We start from the raw sequence: 10,043 nt of genomic DNA, 5'->3' as shown, positions 1-10,043 counted from the left end.
TGCTTTCCGAAATTGCGCCAGCTTGAGTGACAAGAAAACATGATCTAAAGGAGAGTCGAGGAATAGCACCTCGAGGGTGGGCTTCATGCCCCTCCAATTGATTCAACGTCGGCGTCCACCGTTTCAAAATCCGACATTTCCATCCGCCTCGACACCGCCATTGAATCAATGAGAGGGGCACGGGAGAGGTTCGCGGCAACAACCTCTCCTATATAAGCTATTAGTGCGAGGCTCGCTCTGCATTAGAAATTAGCGAACACGCCGACATCCGCCATAAAAATCCAAATCATTGAAAATTCTGACCAAACAGCCATCCACGACCCAATTTATTATGAGGTCGTCTAAGGAGCAAAAGATTGTCGTCGGTTAGGAGATGTGAATTCATTGAGCCAAGGGACTGAAATGGTCATCGAGCTCATCCGATCAACTGGATGAATTTCACCTTGAAGGGGCCCAATCCAAAAGTTCTGGAGGTCATCTCCTGGAACTCTCAAGAACAAGGACCATCTTACTTGCAAACTCTGCTACTGCGCAAACATAGGTTGCAATTAAAGAGAAATTGCCAGGCCATCACAGTGGCCCGAGGCCAATGCTCCGACTAAGTCAATTTTCTCTTGCAATCACCATGCCGCCGTTCACAGAGAGATCTCCCCATTCACTTGCGACGCGACGCACAATCCAAGTGATAGACGCGAGCTCGCCCTTGAAAGGCCAGGCCACTTTCCAAGACATCCCCCGATGACACATTGGAACGACAACCGCTGTTGAACCATTCCCAATGTTGTGCCGATCGAGTTGGCACAAAGGCGACCTTAGGTAGCTCCCGCGTAGCAATCGGGATGTGCTTTCGTACCCATCTCTCACAAAAACCAATCTTAGCTGTGAACAAATTTAGAATCCAAGGCTCGTATCCATCGATATCGTCGGCACTGGGTCTATATATTCAAAGGCCACAGAGAGGTTCCGATAAGAGAAGCTCCCCTGCTCGCTCGCACAAACATCCCAAATGCTAGACACAAGCTCCCGCCCTTAGCATCGCTCTCCGGATCGCCGCAATGACACATTGGAACGACAACCACTGTCGAACAACTCCCGAATTTCTGCCGATGGAGTGAGAAAGACGAGCAACTTTGGGGAGCCGCGCACGGCAAACGGGCTGCTGCTTCATTCCGCTCTTATATATAGATCCGATGTCGTTGATTTCGTTTGGAATCCGAGGCTGCATTCGTGCTTGCTCACACAAGCAATGGCTCTTCTCATCGAATGGTCACGGGGAGCTTCCGATTACAAAGGCTCCCTTGTCACCCGTGATGCGCAGCCCAACTGCTAGATGACAGCTCGCCCTTCAGATCGCTGCCCAGGCAACCACCACAACGGCACCATTGGAACGACAACCACTGCCGAACCATTCCAAAATTTTTTTGCCAAAGAAGTTGTTGCAAAGAGAATGACTCTGGGGAGAGAGCCCTCACATAGCAAAATCGGGATGGCTTCACGGTAGCTGGATGGGATTTGAATTCATGGAGCCAAGGGAGTGAAATGGTCATCGAGCTCATCCGATCAACTGGATGAATTTCACCTTGAAGGGGCCCAATCCAAAAGTTCCGGAGGTCATCTCCTGGAACTGTCAAGAACAAAGGCCAATCTTACATGCAAACTCTGCTACTGCGCAAACATAGGTTGCAATTATAGAGAAATTGCAAGGCCGTCACAATGGCCCGAGGCCAATGCTCCGACTACTAAGTCAATTTTCTCTTGCAATCACCATGCCGCCGTTCACAGAGAGATCTCCCCATTCACTTGTGACGACGCACAATCCAAGTGCTAGACGCGATCTCGCCCTTGAAAGGCCGCGTTCCAAGACATCCCGATGACACATTGGAACGACAACCGCTGTCGAACCATTCCCAATGTTGTGCCGATCGAGTTGGCACAGAGGCGATCTTAGGGAGCTCCCGCGAATCGATCGGGAAGTGCTTTCGTACCCATCTCTCACAAAAACCAATGTTAGCTGAACAATTTTAGAATCCAAGGCTCGTATCCATCGATATCGTCGGCATTGGGTCTATATTCAAAGGCCATGGAGAGGTTCCGATAAGAGAAGCTCCCCTACTCTCTTGCACAAACATCCCCAAATGCTAGACGCAAGCTCCCGCCCTTAGCATCGCTCTCCAGATCACCGCAATGACACATTGGAACGACAACCGCTGTCCAACAACTCCCGAATTTGTGCCGATGGAGTGAGAAAGAAGAGCCAGATCGGGTCGACGAAAACGGCTAAGCCAGATCGGGTCGGCCAGCATGGCTCGGCCACCATTTTTCGCTGAGAGCTTTCGATATTAAAGCTCCCATGTAGCAGCGATAAGTACACCACGACAAAATTGCTAGAGCGCTGAGCACCCATAGCAAATTGCCATTATACCAAGCAACGCCGGAGTGCTAGACAAGGGCTCACGTTTAGATCAAGTTTTAAAATCACCAAAAAGACACGCCATGGATCGGCAACCGCTGCCTCACCTTTTCCAAAATTGAGTCATCGGTAAACATGATCTAAAGGAGAGCCGAGGAAAAGCACTGAGATCGCTTCATGCCCCTTTCATTCATTCAACATCAGCATAAACCGTTTGAAAACCCAACAATCCGATCTGCCTAGACACCAATGTTGAATCAATGAAAGGGGCATGGGAGAGGCTCGCGGCAACAACCTCTCCTATATAAGCTATTAGTGCGAGGCTCACTCTGCATTAGAAATCTGCGACAGCGCGGACAAAATCCTTAAAAATCCAATTCAATGAAAAATGTGACCAAACAGCCATCCACGACACCGTTTTTGGGGCTCGCCCAGATCGGCTCGGCCAGAATGGCTCGCCCAGATCGGCTCGGCCAGCATGGCTCGGCCAGATCGGCTCGGCCAGCATGGTGACTTGCTGACTCGGTGAGAGTACTTCGAACTGTCAAGAACAAAGGCCAATCTAACATGCAAACTCTGCTACTGCGCAAACATAGGTTGCAATTATAGAGAAATTGCAAGGCCGTCACAATGGCCCGAGGCCAACGCTCCGACTACTAAGTCAATTTTCTCTTGCAATCGCCATGCCGCCGTTCACAGAGAGATCTCCCCATTCACTTGTGATGACGCACAATTCAAGTGCTAGACGCGAGCTCGCCCTTGAAAGGCCGCGTTCCAAGACATCCCGATGACACATTGGAACGACAACCGCTGTCGAACCATTCCCAACGTTGTGCCGATCGAGTTGGCACGGAGGCGATCTTAGGGAACTCCCGCGTATCGATCAGGAAGTGCTTTCGTACCCATCTCTCACAAAAACCAATGTTAGCTGAACAATTTTATAATCCAAGGCTCGTATCCATCGATATCGTCGGCACTGGGTCTATATTCAAAGGCCACGGAGAGGTTCCGATAAGAGAAGCTCCCCTGCTCGCTTGCACAAACATCCACAAATGCTAGACGCAAGCTCCCGCACTTAGCATTGCTCTCCAGATCACCGCAATGACACATTGGAACGACAACCGCTGTCGAACAACTCCCGAATTTGTGCCGATGGAGTGAGAAACGAGAGCCAGATCGGGTCGACGAAAACGGCTAAGCCAGATCGGGTCGGCCAGCATGGATCGGCCACCATTTTTCGCTGAGAGCTTTCGATATTAAAGCTCCCATGTAGCCGCGATAAGTACACCATGACAAATTGCTAGAGCGCCGAGCACCGATAGCAAATTGCCATTATACCAAGCAACGCCAGAGTGCTAGACAAGGGCTCACGTTTAGATCAAGTATTAAAACCACCAAAAACACACGCCATGGATCGGCAATCGCTGCCTCACCTTTTCCAAAATTGAGTCATCGGAAAACATGATATAAAGGAGAGCCGAGGAAAAGCATTGAGATCGCTTCATGCCCCTTTCATTCATTCAACATCGGCATACACCGTTTGAAAACCCAACAATCCGATCCGCCTAGACACCAATGTTGAATGAATGAAAGGGGCACGGGAGAGGCTCGCGACAACAACCTCTCCTATATAAGCTATTAGTGCGAGGCTCGCTCTGCATTAGAAATCTGCGACAGCGCGGACAACTCCCTTAAAAATCCAATTCAATGAAAAATGTGACCAAACAGCCATCCACGACACCGTTTTTGGAGCTCGCCCAGATCGGCTCGGCCAGAATGGCTCGCCCAGATCGGCTCGGCCAGATCGGCTCGGCCAGCATGGTGACTTGCTGACTCGGTGAGAGTACTTCGAACTGTCAAGAACAAAGGCCAATCTAACATGCAAACTCTGCTACTGCGCAAACATAGGTTGCAATTATAGAGAAATTGCAAGGCCGTCACAATGGCCCGAGGCCAACGCTCCGACTACTAAGTCAATTTTCTCTTGCAATCGCCATGCCGCCGTTCACAGAGAGATCTCCCCATTCACTTGTGATGACGCACAATTCAAGTGCTAGACGCGAGCTCGCCCTTGAAAGGCCGCGTTCCAAGACATCCCGATGACACATTGGAACGACAACCGCTGTCGAACCATTCCCAACGTTGTGCCGATCGAGTTGGCACGGAGGCGATCTTAGGGAACTCCCGCGTATCGATCAGGAAGTGCTTTCGTACCCATCTCTCACAAAAACCAATGTTAGCTGAACAATTTTATAATCCAAGGCTCGTATCCATCGATATCGTCGGCACTGGGTCTATATTCAAAGGCCACGGAGAGGTTCCGATAAGAGAAGCTCCCCTGCTCGCTTGCACAAACATCCACAAATGCTAGACGCAAGCTCCCGCACTTAGCATTGCTCTCCAGATCACCGCAATGACACATTGGAACGACAACCGCTGTCGAACAACTCCCGAATTTGTGCTGATGGAGTGAGAAACGAGAGCCAGATCGGGTCGACAAAAATGGCTAAGCCAGATCGGGTCGGCCAGCATGGCTCGGCCACCATTTTTCGCCGAGAGCTTTCGATATTAAAGCTCCCATGTAGCCGCGATAAGTACACCATGACAAATTGCTAGAGTGCCGAGCACCCATAGCAAATTGCCATTATACCAAGCAACGCCAGAGTGCTAGACAAGGGCTCACGTTTAGATCAAGTTTTAAAACCACCAAAAACACACGCCATGGATCGGCAACCACTGCCTCACCTTTTCCAAAATTGAGTCATCGAAAAACATGATCTAAAGGAGAGCCGAGGAAAAGCACTGAGATCGCTTCATGCCCCTTTCATTCATTCAACATCGGCATACACCGTTTGAAAACCCAACAATCCGATCCGCCTAGACACCAATGTTGAATAAATGAAAGGGGCACGGGAGAGGCTCGCGGCAACAACCTCTCCTATATAAGCTATTAGTGCGAGGCTCGCTCTGCATTAGAAATCTGCGACAGCGTGGACAACTCCCTTAAAAATCCAATTCAATGAAAAATGTGACCAAACAGCCATCCACGACACCGTTTTTGGAGCTCGCCCAGATCGGCTCGGCCAGAATGGCTCGCCCAGATCGGCTCGGCCAGCATGGCTCGGCCAGATCTGCTCGGCCAGCATGGCTCGCCCAGATCGGCTCGGCCAGATCGGGTCGGCCAGCATGGTGACTTGGTGATTCGGTGAGAGTACTTGGAACCGTCAAGAACAAAGGCCAATCTTACATGCAAACTCTGCTACTGCGCAAACATAGGTTGCAATTATAGAGAAATTGCAAGGCCGTCACAATGGACCGAGGCCAATGCTCCGACTACTAATTCAATTTTCTCTTGCAATCGCCATGCCGCCGTTCACAAAGAGATCTCCCCATTCACTTGTGACGACGCACAATCCAAGTGCTAGACGCGAGCTCGCCCTTGAAATGGCCGCGTTCCAAGACATCCCGATGACACATTGGAACGACAACCACTGTCGAACCATTCCCAATGTTGTGTCGATCGAGTTGGCACAGAGGCGACCAAACAGCCATCCACGACACCATTTTTGGAGCTCGGCCAGATCGGCTCGGCCAGAACGGCTAGCCCAGATCGGCTCGGCCAGCATGGCTCGGCTAGAACGGCTCGGCCAGCATGGCTCGGCAAGAACGGCTCACCCAGATCGGCTCGGCCAGAACGGCTCGGCCAGCATGGCTCGGCCAGAACGGCTCGCCCAGATCGGCTCGGCCATCATGGCTCGGCTAGAACGGCTCGGCCAGCATGGCTCGGCCAGAACGGCTCGGCCAGCATGGCTCGGCCAGAACGGCTCGCCTAGATCGGCTCGGTCATCATGGCTCGGCCAGAACGGCTCGGCCAGCATGGCTCGGCCAGAACGGGTCGCAAAGATCGGCTCGCCCAGAACGGGTCGCCCAGATCGGCTCGGCCAGAATGGCTCGCCCAGATCGGCTCGGCCAGCATGGCTTGCCCAGAACGGCTCGGCCAGATCAGGTCGGCCAGAATGGCTCGCCCAGATCGGCTCGGCCAGCATGGCTCGGCCAGAACGGCTCGGCCAGATCGGGACGGTGACTTGATGAACACACTTAGAGAGTCGGCTTGGCGGGGTGACTTGATGAAAGGACTTAAAGAGTCGACTTGGCGGGGTGACTCGATGAACGAACTTAGAGGGTTGACTTTGCGGGGTGACTCGATGAACGGACCTAAAGAGTTGACTTGGTGAGAGTACTCGGTGGGGTGACCTGATGAACAGACTTAGAGAGTCGACTTGGTGAGAGTCCTTGGTGGGCCGACCTGGTTGGGTGACTTCGTGAACTGACTTAAAGAGTCGACTTGGTGGGGTGACTTGATGAACGGACTTCAAGGGTCGACTTGGCGAGGTGACTTGATGAACGGTCCTAAAGAGTTGACTTGGTGAGAGTACTTGGTGTGGTGACTTGATGAAAAGACTTAAAGAGTCGAATTGGTGAGAGTACTTGGTGGGGTGACTTGATGAACGCACTTGAAGGGTCGACCTGGTGGGGTGACTTTATGAACGGACCTAAAGAGTTGACGTGGTGAGAGTGCTTGGTGGGGTGACTTGATGAACATAGTTAAAGAGTCGACTTGGAGAGAGTAGTTGGTCGAGTGACTTGATGAACGCACTCGAAGAATCGACTTGGTTAGAGTACTTGGTGGGGTGACTTGATGAACGGACTTAAAGATTTGACTTGGTGGGCCGACCTGGCGGGGTGACTTGATGAACGGACTTAGAGAGTCGACTTGGTGAGAGTACTTGGTGACTTGGTGGGCTGACCTGGCCGGGTGACTTGATGAACAAACTTAAAGAGTCGACTTGGCGAGAGTACTCGGTGGGCTGACCTGGTCACGTGACTTGATGAACGGACTTAAAGATTCGACTTGGTGGGCCGACCTGGCGGGGTGACTTGATGAACGGACTTAGAGAGTCGACTTGGTGGGTCGAGCTAGCGGGGTGACTTGGTGAGAGTACTTGGTGGGCTGACCTGGCAGGGTGACTTGATGAATGAACTTAGAGAGTCGACTTTGTGAGAGTACTTGGTGGGTCGAACTGGCGGGGTGACTTGATGAACGAACTTAAAGAGTCGACCTGGTGAGAGAACTTGGTGGGCCGAGCTGGCGGGGCGAATTGATGAACGAACCTAAAGAGTCGACTTTGTGAGAGTACGTGGTGGGCCGACCTGGCGGGGTGAGTTGATGACCGAACTTAAAGGGTCGACTTGGTGAGAGTACTTGGTGGGCCGACCTGGCGGGGCGACTTGATGAACGAACTTAAAGAGTCGACTTGGTGAGAGTACTCGGTGGGGTGACCTGATGAACAAACCTAAAGAGTCGACCTGGTGAGAGTACTTGGTGGGCCGACCTGGCGGGGTGACTTGGTGAGCAAACTTAAAGAGTCGACTTGGTGAGAGCAGTTGGTGGGCTGACCTGGCGGGGTGACTTGATGAACGAACTTAAAGAGTCGACCTGGTGGGCCGACTTGGCAGAGTGACTTCATGAACGAACTTAAAGAGTCCACTTGGTGGGCCGACCTGGCGGGGTGACTTGATGAACGAACTTAAAGAGTCGACTCGGTGAGAGTAATTTGTGGGTTGACCTGGCGGGGTGGCTTGATGAATGAACTTAAAGAGTCGACTTGGTGGGGTGACTTGATGAACCCACTTGAAGGGTCGACTTGGTGGGGTGACTCTATGAATGGACCTAAAGAGTTGACTTGGTGAGAGTACTTGGTGGGGTGACTCGACGAAAGGACTTAAAGAGTCGACTTGGTGAGAGTACTTGGTGGCTCGACTTTATGAGCAGACTTAAAGAGTCCACTTGGTGAGAGTGGGCCTAACGGGGCGAGTTGGTGGGGCGACTTGGCGAGCGGTATTAGAGAGCCGACGTGGTGAGGCGACTCGGCGAGTTGGTTCGTTGAGATGACATGGTGAGCTGACTTGGCGAGTCGACCTGGCGAGCAAACTTAAAGAGTCGACTTGGCAATGTACTCGAGTCGACTTGGTGAGGCGACCTGGCGAGCGGGCTCAAAGAGTCAACATGGTGAGGCGACTCATGGTGAGGAGCTATCCTTGAGGCGACTTGGTGGGCCTACTTGATTAGTCGACTTGGTGAGCCGACCTGACGAGCTGACACGGTGAGCAGGCTTAAAGAGGCGACGACTTGGTGGGGTAACTCGGCAAGCCAACTTATCGAGGCGAGATGGTGAGTCGACTTGGTGAGCTGACTTGGTGAGCGCACTTAAAGAGTCAACTTCGTGAGGTGACTCGGCGAGTTAGCCCGCTGATGCGACTTGGGCGGGCCGACCTGGCGAACGAACTTAAAGAGGCGACTTGGGCAGGCTGACCTGGTGAGCGAACTTAAAGAGTTGACTTGGCAACGTACTTGAACAACCGACTTGGTGAGCTGACATGGTGAGTGGGCTTAGAGAAGCAACTCGGCGGGGCAACGAGCTGTGAGTGGACTTAAAGAGTCAATTCTTGATTTGGCAAAGACCACATGGTTAGATGACTTGGTGAGCCGACCTGGCTAGCAAAATTGGCAAGCAAACTTATAGAATCGACTTGCTGTCCCCAGCCAGGATCGCACGCCTGGGTCGACCCAACTTGGGTCACCCGACTAGGTCAACCCATCTCCGTCGCCCCAGCCTCGGGCGACCCGACTGGGTCGCCAGAGTGGGTCTGCGAGGGGAAAAAAAAAAAAACAAAACAAAAAAAATCATGGGAGGCCCTGTACAGCGAAAAGCGCTAAATTTTGGGCATTACAAAAAAAAAAAAAAAAAAACAAGTTACCCGCTTTTGGATCACGCACGAGTTTCAGTTCACGTATTGCCGAGCCGACTCGAGGCGTTACGCCTAGCTAGCCAGATTCGAGGTAGGGTAGCCGAAACAATCCGATTTGAGAATTTTCTTTATAAAAAGAGATCATGATAGGCCTCGTAAGGCAAAAAAGAATGAAATTTTGGGAGTTCAAAAAAAAACGTTACCCAGTTTTGGATCGCGCACAGGGCTCGCCTCACGTAGCATCGAGGTGCCCTGGGTGACATGATTCGAGCGAAAAGTCAACGGTGGCATGAGCCGTGCAAAAACATTGGAGGCCATTAAGGCTCGAGGCGCTTCGAGTCGAGGTTGCCGAGGTGGGTCGGGTTGAAAACTTTGGGCGTTAACCAAAAAGAAAAAGTTAACTGCTTTTGGATCATGTACACGGCTCGGGGCACTTAGAATCAAGTCGAGCACGGTGACATGAGTCGTGTGAAAAATTTGGAGACGACTCGAGTCGGGGCATCCGACTCTATTCGAGTTCAAAACTTTGGGACTTGACAAAAAAAAGAAAAAAGAAAAAGTTACCCGGTTTTGGATCACGTAAGTGACTCGGGCCACTCAGAATCAAGGCGAGTGCGATTACATGAGTCGAGCAAAAAAAAAAAATGGAGGCGGTTAAGGCTCGACGCGATTCGAGTCGGGTTTCGGGTAATTGGGGCGATTCGTGTCGGGGTTGCCGACACGGTTCGAGTTGAAAACTTTGGGCATTAACCCCCCCCAAAAAAAAAAGGTTGACCTCTTTTGGACCACGTACATGACTCGGGGCACTTAGAATCAAGTCGAG

The sequence above is a fragment of the Cupressus sempervirens genome, chromosome 2, assembly GCF_028749045.1.
Source record: "Cupressus sempervirens isolate cs-2001-9-10 chromosome 2, ASM2874904v1, whole genome shotgun sequence".
NCBI lineage: Eukaryota > Viridiplantae > Streptophyta > Pinopsida > Cupressales > Cupressaceae > Cupressus > Cupressus sempervirens.
Note: the sequence above shows the minus strand (reverse complement) of the source record.